Source organism: Vombatus ursinus, unplaced genomic scaffold (assembly GCF_900497805.2).
Source record: "Vombatus ursinus unplaced genomic scaffold, bare-nosed wombat genome assembly UNPS02001419.1, whole genome shotgun sequence".
NCBI lineage: Eukaryota > Metazoa > Chordata > Mammalia > Diprotodontia > Vombatidae > Vombatus > Vombatus ursinus.
In genome coordinates this window covers 19915094-19937354 of record NW_020941197.1, presented here as the reverse complement: position 1 = coordinate 19937354, position 22261 = coordinate 19915094, and positions in this window count along the sequence as shown.

Genomic DNA, 22261 nt, shown 5'->3' with positions numbered 1-22261 from the left:
CAGAAAACTTGGGGGTGGGTGGGAAGAGAGTTAATTATATGTGGACTATCCACTTCAAAGATTTGTAGTGAGGACATTGGTTTATAAACCTTAAATATGGTATAGAAATACATATGTGCTAGTCAACAATTACATCAAAATATACAACAATCCTGTGATCCATGATTTCATCAAAATAGGAAACTCCTGCTCTAGAAACTCCCTTCATCAATGAAGTTTATATCCTTTGAATGACTTAGCAAGTAAGACCTAGAGAATTGCCTGAATCATAGCAGTGGCTGAGTGACTGCCAAGAGTCACAGAGCTAGTATATGTCAAAAGCAAAATTTGAACTCAGTCCTCCTGACTGAAAGCCAATTTGTGTTTGGGTCTTCTTGACTCCAAGTCCAATATGCTATCCACTATACTACACTGGCTTTATGTTATTATTATTGTATTTATTCTAGGATAGGGATAGGACTGAGACTTATGATTTAATTGATATAAGGAATTTCAAAGTAGGGAAACTCCCTTGACCAACACAAGTTGACATCTTCTCTGCAACTTAGAGTCTTAGAGACTTGCCAAGAGCCCTGGGAAATGAAGTGACTCGCCCAGAGTGACACAGGAGAATGTGTCAGAGGAGGGACTTAATCTCATTATTTCCTAGTTTAAGGTCAGCTCCCTATCCATCATGGTACCTTTCCTCTTATATTGTTAGTGTTAATACTGATATTAATATTAGTATTATGGTTTCAAATACATGTCGTAGAATATACTTTTTTTCTCTTTCTGTACTTTGAGAGGGTTGGCCCAAGCAATGTGAATATACTTCTGTCATGTATAATAAAAGGTTTGGAAATGTACTAATTTTTATCTTCATAGATCTGAAAAAAATATACAGTCCATGACATTTATGAAGAGATGTTCTCAAAATGAGGAAAGTTGTTTAATAATGTTCCCATACAGCAACCCGAATTTTGGTCCTTGACAGCCTTACAAAAGCCAGGAAACAGAGAATAGAAGCTGAGAATGTGGCTTAGCAACACAATATTCTTTTAGATAATAGGGAGAGGCTGACTCTACATAGAGATAAAATAGACAACAACCCACGCAGGATGAATACAGGACTCCAGGACTCATCCTATCCAAAATATTTTTGCCGCAATGCCTAAAATTTCTATTACTAGAGTCAACAATACTTTAGATTAAGGCTCCTGGAAGAACTTTATTAACTGTTATCTAGAAAGATTGATGGTTTGAGAACCAGTAAATATATTATCATGGATTCACTTTTCAGATTAACTAGCTGTTATTTAAAAGAGACTAAGGCTGGCAAAGTTTAGATGAGGTATGAGTAAGGCAAAATTAGGAACATTGAATATTCTGTCTCTCACAAGTTATGATCCCAGGACACTGGCCTTCCTGTGGGTCTTTGCATGGGACACTCTATCTCTTTCCTCCCTTTTCACTGGCTGTCCCCCAGGCTTGGAATGTTCTCCCTTCTCTACATTCTGGCTTCCCTGGCCTCCTTCAAGTCACTGCTTCTTGTCGGAGGTCTTTTCCATTTCTCCTCACCTCTAATGCCTGCCCTCTTAGATTGCCTCCCATTTATAGATTTAAAAATATTGCATGTACGATATCTTACATATTGTCTCCCCCAATAGAGTCTGAACTCCCTGAGGGCAGGGATGGTCTTTTTGCTTTTCTTTGTTTCTCCAGGACTTAGCTTAATGCCTAAAACATTGGGAAGCACTGAATTAATGCTTGTTGACTTATTGAGGAAATGAAGGCCTAGAGAAAGTTGAAATGGGACATTTGGAGCACATAGGGTCAATATGAGGACAGTGGGTAGTTGGCAGGGCCACAAATAGGGCCTTAGAAAGAGAGAATGGGAAGGTTACAAAAGACAATTAGGATTGGCTTTAAAGAGGACATAGCATGTCCTACATGACAGAGAATTGTTATTCTGCCATCTATTACCTGTAGCCTAGGTCACTGGATTCCACTTCTACAAGCCCAGACACACCTTCCCAAAACAGGACTAAGAAAATCTCAGAAAATACAAGATTTGGGTAAGTGGTATGAGAACAAATCTAACTGATACTTTTAAAAGTTCAAAAATAGCAATGCCAAAGATCCAGAATACTATTGGTCCAAATGGAAAAGGAGGAGAGTAGTTATCTACTCAAACTTATTTCCATAGCATTCTGCACCTCTTATAAAATCCCTCCTCTAAAGCCCATCTTCCTCTGCTTCTTGAAAAGTGGGGCAATTTTCCCTTACAGAGAGTAAATATTGTTTATTGCATTTGTATGTATCCCCAAGACCTAGTATAGTGTCTGGTACATAGTCAGCATTTAATAGATGCTTATTGGTGGATTGATTCAAGGTTCTGAATGAGGGAAGCTGTTTCGGGCCCAAATAAGTGTGAAGGAAGGGAAGGGTTAGAGTAGAAGACTCTTTTGCTGTGAGGAGCTTCTAAGACTTGAGGAAGCCTCTAAGATACCAAATTGTGATCAGGTCTCTCCACCCTCCCAATCGAACTCCAAATTGAACACAAGGTCCTCTAAGGCAGGTACTGTTTGTTACATTTCTCTATTGTATGCATAAAGCCTCAATTAATATTTGGCACATAACTGTGTTTTTTTGATTGACTCTTGCTGGCTGAGAGTGGGAAGAAAGAGTGGGAAGAAAGTATTAATGTAAATGCTTTCCAAATCTAACATTTTCGCTTTCTTCCTCCCTCCCATCCCACAGTTTCTTTCTGTTGTCCCTGCTCCATGCTACCCATCTAATAGAAGACCAATGAAAGCCAATACAATTCATCCTAGTCATCTGTTTTTGCCTGGGACCATTCAGAGTATGTGTCTTCTGTTCAGATGTGAGGCCTCCCCAAGCCTGTTCCCAAGGGCAGAAGAGTCATGCTGCATTCTAGCCCCCATCCTTCTTTCACACCCTGTGTGAAACATGTAAAACATCTTCCCTCCTTGAGAACCTTCAATCAATTCATCAATAAGCATTTATTAAGCAATGACTGTATACCAGATAATGTACTGGGTGTTGAGGCTACAAATTGAATTAATGGAACAATTCTTGATTTTATAAGATATTATAATAGGGGAGGGGGAAGCACAGCATATACATAAATGAATATATACAGTATAAATACACAATTTAACAAGGTAGTAATACCAGTTACTGAAAAGTCAAAGATAATATCTCAGTCCACTCTCCTTTTGACCTAAGCTAGAAATAGGGGCAACTAGGTGGCTCAGTGGATTGAGTGCTGGCCAAAGAGTCACGAGGACCAGAGTTCGAATCAGGCCTTAGATACTTACTAGCTTGGTGACCCTGGGCAAGTCACTTAACACTGTTTAACTCACTTTCCTCATCTGTAAAATGAGCCAGAGAAGGAAATGGTAAACCACTCCAGTATCTTTGCCAAGAAAACTCCAAAAATGGGGTCACAAATTGTCGCACATGACTGATCACCTAAACAACTACAATAACAAGAAAGAAGAATACTCAGATTTCTCATCTCAGCAGGAGCATTTGCAACAAAGACCCAAAAAACTTAGGCTCTCACATGGATAACCTAGGTTGAGGCAGTAATAATAATAGTAATAACAATAATCTAGATTGTTAAGGTTTGCATAACACTTTACATGTATTATCTTCTTTGAGCGCCAGAGCTGTGTCAGGGACATGCTGGTATTGCCCCCTTTTTTATTGATAAAGAAACTGATTCTGAGAGAAATTTAGTGATTTGCTGTGAGTCACAAAGCTAGTTAAGTGTTTGAGGCAAGGTTTAAATTCTGGTTTTCCTGACTCCAAGTCTAGCCCTGCCTCCCCTACATCACCTAAAGCCCCTCTCTGACCTCCTTTGGCAGTGTGTGTCCTATACTCACTCTCTATGAGCTCCTTTTACTTACACTGAGCCCAACCCTGCCCAGCTTCCACATCTGTAAAATGGGGATAATGTTAATACTTCCATCACTGGGTTGTTGTAAGAATCAAATGACATAACAGATATAAAGAGCTTTGCAAACTTTTAAGTGCTATATAAATGCTTTCTATTATTGTTAATATTATTCTCTGCATACTCCCCAGAGGCACCAGGTGGTACAGTGGATAGAATACTGGACATAGAGTCTGAAAGATCTGAGTTCAAACTCTGCTTCAGATATTTACTATCTGTGTAACCCTGGGCATGTCATGTAACCTCTATTTATCCCAGTTTCCTTATCTCTAAAATAGTATAATAATTGTATTTACCTCTCATGATTATTTTGAGGATAAAATAAAATGAGAGAATATTTATAAAATTGTTCACAAATCTTAAAGCATTATGCAAAGTTAAACTATTTTTTATCATCATCATCATCATTATCCTCAGTCTCTCTCTCTTCTCTGTTTTTTTTTTTTGCATGAGGCAATGGGGGTTAAGTGACAGTTAGTAAGGGTCGAGTATCTAAGGCTGGATCTGAACTCAGGTCCTTCTGACTCCAAGGCTGGAGCTCTATCCACTGCGCCACCTAGCTGCCCCAGTCTCTCTCTCTTCTCACTCTTTCCTCAAACCTACAATCTCCCTCAAATCAAATATTTTCAGCACAAATACTGTGATCCTGTCCTCCTTTCATCATATCCAGCCCAGTTTCCAACCTCTAAACCTGCCAAGACGAGAGACTTGTTGATTTTCCTAAATAGGCTCAGGGGATAACTGGTAGACATATGCACCTGTAGCCACAGGCTTACAGAAGCTCTCCTTGAGCTGGTCAGCACCAAAGAGAGCACCCTGGGCCTCTGACTCTCAGTTATGTCCAAACTGAAGTCCTTTTAATCGATGATTGTAAAAGAGCTTATTTGGTTAGAAAGAATTGTTCTTTGTAGTTATAGATTAGTTTTCTCATAGAAAGAGTTTGCAATGATAAGTGTAAAACATTAAACATACTGTCAATTTCCCAAATTAAAATGAAAGGCTGATTTGGCCCCAGGAAAGTGTGACATCTTGAAGGGGCCTAATAGCCCTGCCTGAGACTGCTTCCTTTGAATGATGCCTTTTGGAAGTGAGACCTCTCAGTATCACCATATCCAAAGGCAGCAAACTATGTTTAAAATTCACTGTGTAAGGCAGGCATCAGGGGTGGCTGAAATTTATGAACTCTGGCTAAAATATATTTTCCTTTCCCCCTCTTTCCTGACTTAAAGTACCACTTGTTTTTCACCCCTCTTAAAGGCTCATCATGTGTTATTTCATAAAGCAATTATTTATTTGTGTATAGTGTGGTATAGTTGATAGAGTTCTAGATTTAGAATTGGAAGATCTGGGTGGAAAACCTGGTGCTAACACTTGTCAGCTATACTACAATAGGCAAGTTATTTAATGTCTTTTTAAAATTAATTTATTTATTTTTAGTTTTCAACATTTACTTCCACAAGATTTTGAGTTCCAAGTTTTCCCCCCATCTCTCCCCTTCCCCCACTCCAAGATGCATGTATTCTGAATACCCTTTCCCCTACTCTGCCTTCCCTTCTATCATCTCCCATTTTCTTATCCGCTTCCCCTTCTATTTTCCTGGATTGATTTTCATACCCCATTGCCTGTATATTTTATTTCCCATATGCATGTAAAAACAATTTTTAACATCTGTTTTTAAAACTTTGAGTTCCAAATTCTCTCCTTTCCTCCCTTCCCATCCACCCTCATTGAGAAGGCAAGCAATTTGATTTAGGTTATGTATGTGTAGTCATGCAAAACACTCCCATATTAATCATGTTGTGAAACACTATCTAAATTCCCTCCATCCTATCCCACCTCCCCCATTTATTCTATTCTCTCCTTTGAACCTATCCCTCCTCAAAAGTGTTTGCTTCTGATTACCTCCTCCCCCAATCTGTCCTCTCTTCTATCCTTCCTCCTCTCTCTTATCCTCTTCCCCCTTATTTTCCTGTGGGGTAAGATAGATTTCCAAACCCAATTGAGTATGTATGTTATTCCCTCCTTAAGGCAAATCTGATGATATTAAGATTCACTCATTCCCTCTCACCTCCCCCCTCTTTGCCATCCATTGTAAAAGTTTTTCTTGCCTGTTTTATGTGAGATAATTTACCCCATTCTACCTCTCCCTTTCTCTTTATCCTGGTACAATTCTCTCTCACCCCTTAATTATATGTGTGTGTGTATATGTGTATATATGTATGTATGTATGTATGTATATATATGTGTGTGTGTGTGTGTGTGTTCCCTCCAACTACCCTAATACTGGGAAAGTCTCATTAGTTACAAGTGTTGTCTTTCCATGTAGGAATGTAAACAGTTCAACTTTAATAACTCCCTTATGATTTCTCTTTCCTGTTTACCTTTTCATGCTTCTCTTGAATCTTGTATTTGAAGATCAAATTTTCTATTCATCTCTGGTCTTTTCATCAGGAATGCTGGAAAGTCCTCTATTTCACTGAATTTCCATTTTTTCCCCTGAAGGGTTATGCTCAGTTTTGCTTGATAGGTGATTTTTAATCCTAGTTACTTTGACCTCTGGAATATCATATTCCAAGCCCTCTGATCCCTTAGGGTAGAAGCTGCTAAATCTTGTGTTTTCCTGATTGTGTTTCCACAATACTTGAATTGTTTCTTTCTTGCTGCTTGCAATATTTTCTCCTTGACCTGGGAACTCTGGAATTTGGCTATAATATTCCTAGGATTTTTCCTTTAGGATCTCTTTCAGGAAGTGATTGGTGGATTCTTTCAGTTTCTATTTTACTCTCTGATTCAAGAATATCAGGGCAGTTTTCCTTGATAATTTCTTGAAAGATGATGTCTAGGCTCTTTTTTTTTATCTTGGCTTTCAGGTGGTCCAATAATTTTAAAATTATCTCACCTGGATCTATTTTCCAGGTCAGTCGTTTTTCCAATGAGATATCTCACATTGTCCTCTATTTTTTCATTCTTTTGATTTTGTTTTATAATTTCTTGATTTCTCACAAAGTCATTAGCTTCCATTTGCTCCATTATAATTTTTAAGGAATTATTTTCTTCCATGAGCTTTTGGACCTCCTTTTCCATTAGGCCTTTTCTGCTTTTTAAGGCATTATTCTCTTTGTTGGCTTTTTTGGACCTCTTTTGCCATTTGGGTTAGTCTATTTTTTAAGGTGTTATTTTCTTCAGTATTATTTTGGGTCTCTAGCAAGCTGTTGACTTGTTTTTCATGATTTTCTTGCATCACTCTCATTTCTCTTCCCATTTTTTTCCTTTACTTCTCTTACTTGCTTTTCAAAATCCTTATTGAGCTCTTCCATGGTCTGAGACCAATTTGTATTTTTCTTGGAGGCTTTACACGTAGAAGCTTTGATTTAGTTGTTTTCTTCTGGTTGCATGTTTTGATCTTCCTTGTTATCAAAGTAAGATTCTATAGTCTGAGTTTTTTTACCCTCCATTTGCTCATCTTCCCAGCCAGTTCTATGACTTTTTAGCTCTTTGTTAAGGTAGGCTCTGCTTCCTGTGTGGAGGGTGTACTTCAAGCTTCAGGGGTTTTGTGCAGTTGTTTTCAGAGATACTTCTAGGGACCCGTAGATTTTCAGTTCTTCTAAGGTGGTATGATCAAACAAGAGGTGTGCTGTGGTTTGTGAGTGACCAAAAGTGCTCTTTCTCTGCCTTTGAACTGTGAGGAGGATTCCCTCTCCACTGCCACCACAAGCTCTGCCATGCCAGTGCTCCTTCTCACCCCAGGACTGCCACCCAGAACTGTGACCCAGATCCAAGCACTGGCAAAGCAACAGAATCCTGCCTCAGCTCTAGCAAAGAGATCCCTGCAATCCCCTTCTGATCAGTCACTCAATCACCCAACTGTCTGTGGGTCGAAAGCTTTGGAAGTAGCCACTGCCAGCCACCACTACCCTGGGGCTGTGCTATGGCTGGGGCCAGACTGTGTTCCTCTCTCGTCCAGGTCTGACAGATCTTTCCTACCGACCTTCTAAGTTGTCTTTTACATTTGTGAATTGAGAAGTCTGGAAACTACCACAGCTGCCTGTGATTCAGTCCCCTGAATCCTGCTCCTGGTTTGTTGCGGCCCTGTCTTTGCCTGCATGCTTAAGCTGAACTGGGCTCCTCTCCTAGCCCAGAGCAACAGACCTTTCCCATCAACCATCCAGATTGTCTTGGGCTAAAAATTTGTTTCCCTCTGTCTTTTTTGTGGATTCTGATGCTCTAGAATTTGTTTAGTCATTTTTTACAGGTATTTGGAGGGGTTTGGGAGAGATCTCAAGCAAGTCAGTGCTTTTACTCTGCCATCTTGGCTCGACCACCTCTATTTAATCTCTTTAAGCATCAGTTTCATCAGCTGTAAAATGGGGATAATAATACCTGTAGCACCTATCTCATCAGGTCATTGAGAAGTTCAAATCAGATTATATATACAGGCTATCTCAGAAGTCTTACTATAGTTTTAAGCTTGCTTTAAAACTGCACTAAACCATTTGTTTCAGTGTATAAAAAGTGCTTTTCAAATCATACAGCATTATATAGATGCCACTTTCTATCATTCAGTTTTTAAAAATCTCTATTGGTGCCTAGCATAGTGCTCAGCAGGCAGAAAAAATTTAATTTTTTTTCCTTGAAGTTTTTAAAAAGCTCTCTTGAAAGTTCAATCTGGTGTCTCTACCTGAGGTGAAAAAGTTCGAAGTGCTTTTGTGATGAGATATTAATAGACTCATACTTGTTCCCACTTTCCAAATGGTATCTTTTCTCATCTCAAAGAGCAAAAAGGAAATAATATCTAGCCAATTTTATATTATTTTTCAGATATCAAATTGTCTATTTGGGTTAAAAGGTGAAGACACATTTCCAAGGATCTCAGCACCTCCTGTCATCCATTCAAGTCATCTGGTTGAGAAAGTTATAGTATGTAACTGCCTCACTGTAATGACAATGCACATTGTCTGGGACCTGACAGCGGGGCTTCTGGGCCAGAGTAAGGATGACAAATTTCAAAGATGATAAAAATCAAGACAACCCTGTGATGCATGCACCACACTAGCCATCAAGGAAGGGGCTCTGAAAGAGAAAAAAGCAATTATAACTTATCAAAATGAAGATACTATTTTGGGTGATTAAAATCAGAAGAAAGGAACAAGAGAAGGGGGAAGTTTAGGAAAGAGGGCAGAGTGTGGCTAGGATTTCTGTGCCTTTATTAGCATCTTTGACAGGCAATGCATGAACAATGGAATATGCTTTTCAGGGAGATCGCCACACTGTCATATTCACTAGGACTATAGGTGTCTGAAGGTCAACGACTTCTTCCTTACTCATTTCCCTCAAAAGGTATAGTACTCTGCTCAAAATGGCAGCTCAGAAAATGATTGAAGTACCTGGTGCCAGTATTCAAGCATATGTTTCCTTAATAATAACCTTTAAGTAGTATGCAGCATTGCCTAATGAGTAGAGCACTGTCCTGGTAAACACCACTACCTGGGTTCATGTCCTGCCTTTGCCACATATGGTTGGGTGATCCTGGACAAGTCCCTTACTCTCTCAACGCATCTCTAGGCAGCTCTATGAGACTATAAATGACAGAGAAGGTACTAATCTTTCTTAGAAAAAGTTATTTAATGTATACTTCTTACACAAATAAAATCACAGGACCAGTCATTATCCATACTTTTATAAGATTTGAAACTTTGCAAAGCACTTTATACATGTTGTCTCATTTGCTTATCACAACAACCATGGATGGTAGATGCTATTACTACTGCCCCCTCCTTGCAGGTGGAGAAACTGAGGCTGATAGAGATTAAATGATTTACCCAAAATTAAATAGCTAGTAAGTACCTGAGGCAGGATCCAAATTAAGGTTTTCTTGATTCCATGTATAGCATTCTAATCACTTAGTTACTTAGCTCCTTCAGAGGTTGAGAAGGCAGTTGGTGGGATGTGAAGCCAGATTCCTTCTACACTGGTCAATTCAAAACTCAGCTATAATAATAAGAACAAGCCATGTCAGACAAGGATTAATTTATCTTCCTCCACTTTCTTGGTAGACTGCCTCCCCCACAAATCCTTTCTGTTTTATTCAAATCAAATGACCTTGAACAGGGTTGCTTCCCACCCTACCCCATTAACTAGCCATCAAGAAAGGGAATCTGATGGAGAAATAAACAATTAAAACTTTTCAAATATGGGTACTATTTGAGGGGATTAAAAGTAGAACAGAGGAACAAAAGAAGGGGGAAGGTTTGGGAGGAGAGAAGAGGATGGAAAGTGTTCCTGGCCTTTAGTAAATCATTTGAGACTGTCAAGCTACCAAGTTTCAGTGATTTTTCCCTAGCATTATCCTCGTGTTGTTTGACCCTGACTAAAGGTGGTTACCTCTTAGGTCAAGTTGCTTCCATATGTAGCTTTCTGCAGAAATAGTCACCTGTTAAATGGCAGTGTAGGTTTTTTTTTCCCCTAGTTTCTGATGAAGCAAAAGAGGTGGTCACCTATTGCATGATGTTCCCTGTTGGTGAAACCTAAACACTTTTTAAAGCTAGCACTAGATGAAAGGTTACAAGAAAGATGTGTCTTATTTTCCATGCACATGAAAAAGAATTCAGCTCTGCCTTTGAAATCATCCTTCTCTGATGAGGGTTTGTAGTGAGTATCTAGGACAGCCAGTGTTGTCCTCTCACTTATTCTGAGTGAGGCAGCAACTTGGTGATAAGAAGTAGGTGGAAAGGTAGAAAAACAGATTGGAATAAAGAATGTTGGCTCCATTGCATGGGGAAAATGCTTTTGAGTACATGAGATGCTAAGATAGAAATGACATACAGTGTGATGCAAAGGGCACTGATTCTAAGGGCAGGACACCTGAATTCTTGCCCTAGCTCTGTCACAACAGTAACTTGCTGTGGCATGCTAACAGCTTCACAGTACTTCACTGATCCTTAGCTTCTCATCTGTGAAATTCAGAAATGATGGTGTCTGAGATCTTTTGTACCTCTAACTTTCTATAACACTATAAATATTATTGACCATATGACAACACTCTTGAATTTTTTGGTTCTCATAATGACTTTCAAATGCACTGTGGTCCAGGGGAAGAGGGTACTGGATGTGAAATCAGATTGCCTGGTTTTGAATCCATTCATTCATTCAATAAATGTTTATTAATCATCTGCTATGTGCCAAGTACTCTGCTAAGTTCTGGGGATAGTTCCTGCCCTCAACGAGTTTACAATCTAATTCTTTGTGGTTGTGGGCTAATCATCTGACCTCTATGATTCTCAGTTTATTCATCTGTAAAATGAGGTGATTGAATTAAATACTTTAAATATATGGTATGATAGTATTACTTGTAGTATTTTAAATATTATTTATATCCCACTTTTTAGAGATGGGAAAACAGAAGCACAGACAAAATATCTCACATTTATTTGGCACTTTAAGGTTTATAAATCACTTTCCTTGAAGTAACCCTTTAAAATAGTTCAAAGATTATTATTCTATTTTTTTGTAAATGAGAAAAAAAAGTTCAGTAAGGTTGCCCATATTTCACATAACTATCAGGGTGAAAATCTGAACTTCAGTCTTGTGCATCCATAACTTAGATTTTTCTGCTGTCCCATTTATTCAAGGCCGTGAAGTCATTAACATGGCTACAGGATGAAGATACTGACCCTGAAATTAAATGAGGCAACTTGTAGTTTTACTGTGTAAAGAATCCTTCAAAATTTTCTCAATGTGGGTGAGATAAACTTTGTTTTCTCAGAAAATTGTCATGTGAAATGAACTGAACCTAATTTGGAGAAAAACCAGTTAAAATATGACTACAGTTCTTCCTCTCTCCTCTCTCTTTTTGCCTCCACCTCTCTTCTTTCTTCCCTTCTCCCCTTTCCTTGTGCTTTATTTCATTTTAAGTATTTTTGTTTCTTGACACATTAGAAGTGAAGATATTCTTTATAGCTAAAAGATGATCCATTTTCCCAGGGGCCAGGAGACCAGAATTACACAAGATTTCTAGTATGACTATAGCTAGGGATGACATTCAATGAATCCTTGAGGACCCTGAGGACCATTCCTTTTTTGAAATGAAAATATTTTAGATAACTAATTGTAGTGTCCAAGGAGGAAGAAACCACTTTTTTTTTTAAAGGAATGTTCTAATGTCATCTTTTAAACTGGTTAACACCATTTTCAACAAATAGTCCATATTTTACTTAGATCACTTTGCTCTTCATTTCACATCTAGTGCTCTGCCTGGTTTCTACTCCAAGGAAAGACATGTCCCTCCCAGGATATACTCATCACCTCTAATCTCATCACCATGCTAACTCAAGTCTTGATTACACCTCCTCTCCCCTGTGATTGGAGGGCTAAAGTTAGAATACCAAGCTCCTCCTACTGCCTTCCTTTGTAAAGGACAGAAACTGAACTTTCAGCTCAGTCCACTTTGCATCTGCTAATATCCCTGGTTTCAATCCTATGGTACCCGCCGAACCATACCCTGAGCCCATCCCCACCACTTCTTTTAGAACATAAAAGGAAGAAACCCAAAACTAAGGGTTCTGGGATGTAGAAATGTTCTTGTCATTAGTGTACAATTTACCACTTAATTGTTCTCTAGTTATTTCATGTGCTGATCTATAAAATGAGAGGATTGGACTAGTCAGTCTTGAAGAACCCCTTTAACTTTAACATTTTATGATTAATTAGTTAAAATATTTATTAATTGCAGTATGAGTGCCTTGGAACCAGGCATCATGTCATATATCTTTTTTTTTTTTAACAACACCTTCATTTCTTTTTTTTTGTTTTTGTTTCCATTTTTTAATATTTATTTTATTTTTTATTTTTGTTACATTTTGAGTTCCAAGTTGTCTCCCTCCCTCCCAATCCCATACTAGAGAACACCAACATGTGAAACCATACAGTACCTACTTCCATATATGAGTTCTTTTTCTGGAAGTGAATAGCAACCTCCTTCATAAGTCCTTTGTAGTTGATTTGAATATTCATGTTGCTCAGTCATTCATAGCTACTCTTTGAACAATATTGCTGTTACTCTATACAATGTTCTCTTGGCTCTGCTTATTTCACTCTTCATTATTTCATGAAGTCTTTCCATGCTTTTCTAAAATCAATCTGCTCATCATTTCTTAAAGCATAATAGTATTCCATCACAATCATATGCCGCAACTTATCCAGCCGTTCCTCAATTGATGGGTGTCCCCTCAATTTCTAGTTCTAGTTCTTTGACACCACAAAGAGTACTGCTACGAATATTTTAGAACATTTAAGTTCTTTTCCTTTTTCCCTAATCACCTTGGGAAACAGATCTAATAGTGGTATTGCCCAAAGGGTATAAATAGTTTTATAACTCTTTGAACATAATTCCAGCTTGCTCTCCAAAACACAGTTCCATCAACAGTTCATTAGTGTTTCAATTTTTCTGTACCCTCTCCAACATTTGTCATTTTCCCCTTCTATAATATTAGCTAGTCTGATACGTGTGAGATGGTACCTCAAAGCTGTTTTAATTTCTATAATCAATAATGATTTAGAGCTTTTTTCCAACATGACTATATATAGCTTTTATTTCTTTTTCCAAAAAAAGTGCTTGTTCGTATCTTCTGACCATCTATCAACTGGAGAATGACTCATATTCTTATATATTTAACTTTGTATACTTCTTTTAGATCATTCATTCAATAATTAGTATTACAGAAATGCTTCAGGAGAAACAGGAAGTTTATAATCTAGTAAGAGAGGCAAATCATATATATATGTATATATAGATGCATATACATATACACACATGTGTGTATACATATACATACATATATACATACATGTATAATATTTCAAGTATTTCAAGGCAGAATGTATTAAGTGCCACAAGAGAGATGGCCATAGAATGAGTGCCCAATAAATAGTGATTGAATGTTGGAAGGGCTAATAGCAATACCACCTTTCTCTATTCCCAGTCTGCTATTTTGATCTTTAGGGGGAAAAAAAGGGCAAGAAAAGCACCATGATCCTGTGCTGTGCGTAACAACAGTAGCTGAAACAACACAGAAACAACAGAAAATGATCAAGCAAGAAAGCAAGCATTTATGAAGCATCTCAAATGCACTAGACATTGTTCACTCAAATGGATTTATGACTTCACTGATTTACATGCACTCCTCCCCCCCAACAAAGCAGATCACCACCCCTTCATGCTTGCCAGCCTATGTGACTTTTTCTTCCCAAAAATTCTCCACAGTGAGTCCCCTGGATACAGAATCTTTCTGGATTCCTCTTCCTTCTTTTTGCCAAACACCTTGCCACCCTGAGAAACCTTCATGCGGGGACCTCTTCTTATTGGGGATTCTTTTAGTTAGGATTATTTTAGTTAGTATTCCAACCACTCTCTCCTACCCTCTAAATACTTCTCTTCTCCTCATCTGCCACATAGCCCCTATTACCTTTTTGCTCTGTTCCTCTCCAGTGCCCCTATATGCATTGTATTGCCCATTTGAATGTAAGTTGATTATAAAGGAAGGACTTTCTTATTTCCTTATATTTGTATCTCCAGAGTTTAGTTCAGTTACTGGAACATAGTAGTGGTGGTAGTGATAGTGATAGCAGTGTTTTAAAAGTTTACAAAATGCATTACAAATATTTTCTCATTTGAGTCTCACAGAAGTCCTGGGAGGTAAGTGCTATTATTATCCTCTTTGTATTAGCTGAGGAAACCAAGGGAGATAATTAAGTGACTTTCCCAAGTTCACACAGGTATTAAGTGACTGAGGCTGGATTGAACTCAAGTCTTCCTGTCTTCAGGCCCACTCTATTCACAGAGCCACCTAAGTAAATATTTAATAAATAATCTCTCCATCCATTAAAGGACAAGCTCTCTAGGTTGTCCATCCAATTGTATGTCATCATTTGGTTATTTGCTTTCTCCTGTGTGGATGATTATGCCAAACTCTTTTGAGAGGTTACAGATCTCTTCCAGGGAGCTCTGCAAGATTCCAGTGTTTGATTCAATCAGAACTCCAGGCAAATCTATTGGATATCACCATCCATATACAGAGAATCTCCTTGCAAGTTGGACTCTGCATTGCATCACCTCTGTTACAGAGAAAAAATCTTTGTATACCTCACTTTTTATGTCTCAAGTGATGCTTACCATCAGAGGGCTGCCTAACAGAGTTTTTGTGTGTGTGTGTGTGCGCGCGCGAGCGCGCACGCGTGCTCACGGTGGGGGAAGAGGAGGATCTACTTATTATGTCTCTCAAGGACTCAAGTGATTTTTATGCATGAATAGGAGACTTTTCATTGAAAAGAGACTTTAAGGCTGCATTTTGTTACATCAAAACAAACGCTTTTTCATAACCAACACATGGTAAGTACAGTGAGTCTTTATATTCTCTATATCTTTCAGTTGATTAAGAAAAGATGATAAATATATGGTCCATTGTTGAATATCACTAGCAAAAGCCTGTTTATTTCATACTGACACTCTCAGAAAGGATGCCTTCATTTCATGTAAAGGTGACTATAAAAATTTTATATAGGTAGGAGAGTAGGAATATCAGTCAGTAGATGCTGATGTTCTCAGCCTTTTTTTTGTATTAATAAATTCTAAGCATTCTTTTTCACAACTTCGGTTTCTTCCTTTCTTTTTTATACCTTTTGTAAATCTCTCTCACAATTGTGTCACCTCCAGGGGTTTTTTTCTATATGCAGTTGGTCCATCTATCAAAGCAGTTAGGTGGAACTGAGCCTGGAATCAGAAAGACCTGAGTTCAAATCTGGCCTCAGATGCCAACTAGCAGTGGGACCCTGAACAAGTCACATTCTCATATTTTCCTCAGTTTCCTTATCTGTAAAAATGACCCAGAGAAGGAAATGGCAAAGCACTCAAGTATCTTTGCCAAGAAAAGCCCAAATGTGGTGACAAAGAGTCAGACATCACTGAGAGGACTGAATGACAATAGCATCCTGTCTATTTTGATCTCTCTAGTTCCATTTCTACTTCTTCTAAAAGCATCATCAAGACTGTAATGGTAAAGGCCAAGTATAGTGACTTGATTGTACTAGATGGTTAAAAAAACAAACTGTTACAATAATCTTTGCAGATTTTTTCCATTTTTCTCCTGTTCACTTTCCTCTTTTCATTTTTGTCCTTTAATGACCTTGAGATGACTTGGAATGACTTTGTTTAGTTCAATTGCTTGATGAACTTTATTTAAATTGATTTCACCCTCCAATGATTCTTTATGCTTTATTAGATGACACTGCTTCATGCTTCATGACATGACAATGCTGATAGTCATCCATTATGCTACTTCATAAATATTTTTTTCTTCTTTTTTGATGATCTACTATATTTTATTATTGGGTTAGGTGCAGGTATCACATTGTAAGACCTAGGACTCTGGATCCTGCTGAGTTGAGGGCCTGGGTCATGTTTAAGTTCCATCCTTCTCACTTAGGTGGAGATTTGGTGGTTTTCAGCAAGGCATACTGGAATATTTGTCACGTTACTTCTCAAAGAAGTGAATTATCTCACAGTAGAAGGGCAGGGTGGTTGGCACTTACAACTCAAAGTTCCTGTTGCTAAAGGCTTAAAACAAGTCACCCTGGTCTTTCCTGGCATTAAGTTTACAAACACAGAGTCCACATTTGTTTTTGCCTACACAAATTCCAGTGTCAATCAATGACAAACTATCCTGATTTCCTTGGCGCATGGTCCAGTAGATTCCCATCCAAATACTTCTCTTTAAGCTGCTTTTGGCCTCCCTGCTCAGTGTTTTTGCAAACATGGAGGGACTCAGGAGCACCAGAGACAGCTCTGAGGTCAAAGTTTCAGTATCTCCCTCTTGATTATCATGATGTCTCTATAGGGAATCTATGGATGTATGCCATGGAGAATCTGCTGGTAGCCATGACAGCTGCAAATATTCTTAGTTTTAATTCTTACATTCATATTTATGATCAAAGGATTATCTAACAAGTTATTTCTGTTGGTGCACCTTTCAAGGAATCCTCTATAATTTTAGCTTATGAAAGGGAGGCACCTTATTAGAGAAGAAAGAATCTTTTAAGTCTCAGAGAAATTGTGTCATAGAAACACATAGTTTATTTTCCCATGTAGGATAAAAACCTAAAAACCAGAATCCAGCTCTTTTGTCTCCTTAGTCCAACGTTTATTTGCTTGCTTATTTGACTGTTTTCCTCAAAAGTCAAGCTGCTTTTCTTAATTTTACTATAATTGTGGCTCTCAAGACTCATAAGCTAAATTGTTTATTGTAGGGGGCTGATATCATGTAGATAATTGACTCAAATCTGGGCTTGGCTTTGCTGATAAATATTTAACCATCTAATCCTTCCCTTCTCTGGCCCTCAGTTTCCTATCTCTAAAGTAAGAAGATTTTACTAGATACTGGTTCCTTCCAGACATAAACCCTACCTTTTTTATGTGAAGCCAATGTTTCCTTTGATTACCTTCCTCCACTGGGGATAGAAAGCCAAAAAAAAACAATCCTTAGCTTCAAAGAACTTGCATTCTTTTTTTAATGTTATTTATTTATTTTTAATTTATAAAATAAAACAAGCATTTCCATAACACAGTAGAATAAAAAAAAGATTGCACATGAAACTGTAACTTTATTATGTACACCTTGCTATTCCTTTTAACTATATGGTAACATTATCATGAAACTTTTTTCTCCTTTATCAAAAATTCCTTCTTCTCCCACCTTAGAGATGGCTACCATTAGACACAAATGTGTTTGTGTATACATACGTGTCTCACACATATATATGTATATATACACATATATGCACACATGTGTGTGTGTAAAATCATTGTATTCATACTTCTATTTATTGCTTCAAAGAGCTTACATTCAATAGGCAGCTGGGTGGTGGAACAGATAGAGTACTAGTGCTGGAGTCAGTAAGTTTAAATCACTTGCCAACTATTGACTTTGGGTAACAAACTTAACATCTCTCTGCCTCAGTTTATTCAACTGTAAAACAGAGATAATGATAGCACCTACTTCCCAGGATCATTATAAGGCTCGAACAATATAATAATTATGAAGATCTTAGCACAGTGCCCGGCATATAACAGACACTTAATAATGCTTGTTTCCTTACTCTCCAATTGGAATCAATCAAGACACACAAGTATAGACAAAATAAATATAAGGTGCCTTGAGGTGGCGCATTAGTAGACAGAAGGATCAGAAAAGATCTCAAGCAGAAGGGAATATTTGAGCTGAGCTTTGAAGGGATACTGGATTCTATGACATAGAAATGATCAGGGAGTACGTGATGGGTTTGGCCAGGGGTGGGGGTGTTCAGTGGGCAAGAAGAAGTCCATAAAAAGACAAAGATGGGAAATAAAGTGCCGTTTATAATCAATAGCAAGAAGACCATTTTTTCCTGACTTGAAACTTGTGAAGGGAACTGATATATGATAAACATGGAAAGATAAGTCCAAACCAAGTTGTAAAGGGTTTCAAATACCAAACAGAGGAGTCTGTGTTTTAGCCTAGAAGTAATAGCAAATCCGAGGGCAGTGAGTGGAAAATGTTTTCTTCGCAAAGACATATTAAACCAAGTTCTATATTAGCACTCAGATATGAATCATAGACATAGAACTGGAAGAAACCTCAGAGGCCATCTAGCTCACCCTCTATATTTTACAAATAAAGACACAGAGAATAGGGACATACCCAAGGTCATGCAGCTAGTAAGAGTCGGAGAATAGATTTCAACTAAAGTTGTTTGATTGCAGAGGCAGAGTATTTTTCCACCATACCATGATGTACTAATGATATAGGCACAGAGAAAAATTGTGTTGAGTGCTTGTGTACAGTTTAGGCATTAGACCCTTAAAAAAAGTTAGAGTTAGTCATAATAAATGTGAATACATCAGAAGAACTTTCATGTGTTGGGGAAAGTGAAATGGAGGTGGTACAGTAAATTGAGTACAGGCCTGAGTTCAAATTTGGCCTCAGACACTTACTAGCTGTGTGACCCTGGGCAAGTCACTTAACCCTGTTTGCCTCATCTGTAAAATGAGCTGGAGAAAGAAATGGCAAAACACTCAAGTATCTTTGCCAAGAAAACTCCAGATGGGGTCATGGAGAGTCAGACATGATTGAAACAACTCAACAAAAACAACAAAAGTAAGGGTTGAGAGTAGGGCTGTTGAGGTGGTCATAGTAGGGAATTCTTAGCTGTTAAAGGATGCAAGGACAGAAATGAGAATGCTCTCTTAGGAGCCATATTGAGGAAAGCTAAGAAGAATGAGGCCATTAATAGATGTGGAAAAAAGTTAAATGTAATGTGTTATCGTAGCCAGAGTATTTTATGTAAGCCCAGTTCAAAAACATTTCTTCCAGCCTCTCCCACACTTATATCAGCTAAGTGATGATAAAGCAGATGACTGAAGAAGAAGGGGGAAAAAAACACAACAAAAACACCTTCATAGGCTTATGGAGCAGCAACGTTGGAAGAGCCCATCTAGTTCAACCCTCTCATTTTACAAGTAAGGAAATTAAGTCATACAAAACTAATGGTAGAGTGAAGAGTAGTTTTATACACTTCCAGTAAATTGATGCTCTGATAGATTGGAAGCTTCTTGAAGGCAGGTACAGATTCTTTTATGTCTTAGTATCTCTAAGCTGATACTGATTGGCATTCAGTATCTGTAAAAGGGCTGGACCTGTGATTTCATTGATATAGGAAACACTGGGATGAGAAAATTCCCTCTACTAATATCTCTGTTAGAGAATTGCCTAGAGAGGTTAAATGAGGTGCCCAGAATCACACAACCAGTATATGTCAGAAGCAGCACTCAGGACTTGGCCTTTCCTGGCTCTGTAACCAAATCTCTAACCATTATGTCATGCTGCCTCTGGCAAACAGTAGTCACTTAAGACTGGGGACTTTATAATTGCTTAATTGATTTATCAGTCCATATGTAACTAAAAAAAACCAACTAAAGAAATTCTTTCTTTCTTACACTACACAAATTCTCATAGGCTTAAACTAATTTCTTCTGGACCCTGGACCCTAGGGCTTATGGGAATTTGCATTCTTATTTTCTCAACTCACAACACCACCTGGAGAAGAATTGAGGCCAAGTTTATTGACTCCATTGCTCTCCTCATTGGAAAAGCAAGTTTAAAAAAAGGATAGTGTCCTAGAAAAAGGACATTGGCAAATCTGAAGCAGATACTTACACTTGGAAGTAGATGGAGATGAGAAGACATACCTGTAACTTTACACTAGTGTTAGGATGCAAACATTTCATGACATGTTTTTTTGACATCATGTTCTTTACTCACTGATGTTTTACCACTTGTGAGCACTGTAGATGATGGTAAATACTGCCAATAAAGCTTTTCTATTGTCAAATTGTGTTCACGTGTCCAATATTTATAACTATCTCTGTGCAGAGAGACATTTAATAATGACTCATCTTGGAAAGCACCGTCATTCCACGATCCCATGCTACAGTGCGTAGTGTTATGAGTTCTCTGAGGTGGTGGGTTTGAATCAATAACACTAAGGTAATTTTTTGAAACTAAAGTATGAATCAGAATCTGACTCAGTAAAAAAAAACAAACAAAAAAAACCCCTTCATCTCCTCCCACCACCTCCACTCAAGATCTTTCACCTATATACATACATACACATACACATGATTATTATCCAGGCAACAACATGGGAATTCAAATTTGAGACTTGTGTGCATTCTCTTGCATGGGCTGACCTTCCTTCTACCCTTAAAAAAACAAACAAACAAACAAACAAAAAAAACTTCCTTTTCTTTTGTATACTTACTCTTCCTTGAACTTCCAGCACAGAGCATGGCAAGGAAGGGGTAGGGGAATTTTTTCTCACTTCCTCCCACCTCCAATTTTAACAACAACAACAAAATATCCACCTAGATGAGAAATATGTGACAAAGATAACCATGACTATATGGCCTATGCTTGTACAGGCAAGCCTGAGTCTAGAGTTTCTAATCATTCCACTCTTGGTTACCATCTTCTACCTTTCTGTTTCCTTTTTCAAGCATAGGTCAGACAGTATCAGTTCCAAGAATGGACAAAGAGTAATCTCTCTCGGGCTACCTGGGGAAGTTTTTAAGTCAATTAAATATTGACTTTTGCCAATTATTTTTCTACCAAGGGAATCTGTATAATATAATAAATCAATTTTCATTTATTAAGCATCTATTATGTGTCAGGTACTTGTGTAGGCCCTGTGTATACAAAGTGATGAAGTCCTTGCCTTCAAGGAGATTACATTACGTAATGTAAGAGCAGCAAATTGAGAGTTAGGAATTCTAGACGCAGATCTACTATTATCTAGCTGTGACCTTAAGTAAATCATGCTTATTTGTTAGGAACACTACTCTAGGGAGAGATTTCCTGGTCCAATTGATTCTTGGATCAATTGATTTCCTGGCTCTTTCCCAGAAAGTAACCAACTTTAGGCTTGGAGGACAGAGAAAGACCTGAATGTGTCTTCTTTATATTTTCTATGCTATTTCTTAAGTAATTATATAATTAGCTTTTCTTTTGGTAGAGTATCTACAGATTACTCTCAGCTCCCTCTAAAAGTTGGGGGTAAAAACACACCTATATTTTAAACTGTCTAATTTGAATATCACTGTCCCCCTTTAAGGGACAGGTCACTTAGGAACTGAGAAGGTCAACTCCTATAAACAAAAGAAAGCTTTCTCCTAAGCTTAAATTCTACCATATTTTCTAAGGCAAATCATACTACCTTGAGTGGTAAGACTTAGGGCCATGCACATCTTCCTTTAAAAAAAAACTAGAAAGAAATAAGTTATCAATTAACTGAAAATATCATCAAGAATAGCTAAGCAAACAAGCCCACTTGATACCTCCCAGCTCTAACATGATTCTATGAGCTGCTAACAAAATAAAGCTGTATTCTAGGGTAAACATTAGCATTTGCACCTGTCATGAAGGTGGGTTATTGCCAAAATAAAAGTTATTGCCAAAAGAATATTATGTTGGAATAGCACAAAAATATCTTAGCTAATCAAGCTTCACAACTTCCCTAGAAAAGAGGAGAATAGCAAATTCTATTCTATCTCCTTGTAACATAGAAGATGAAAGTGGAGAGTGATTAAAGATGTCTGGAAGGTCAGTGGTAGAGCTCATCAAAGAATTCAGGCTTAGGCTAGTTTTGAGGAAGAACTCAGAAGTTTGCAAAGCTTTGTGCAAAAAAAAATGCTAGATGCTAAATAATATATGGCAATTC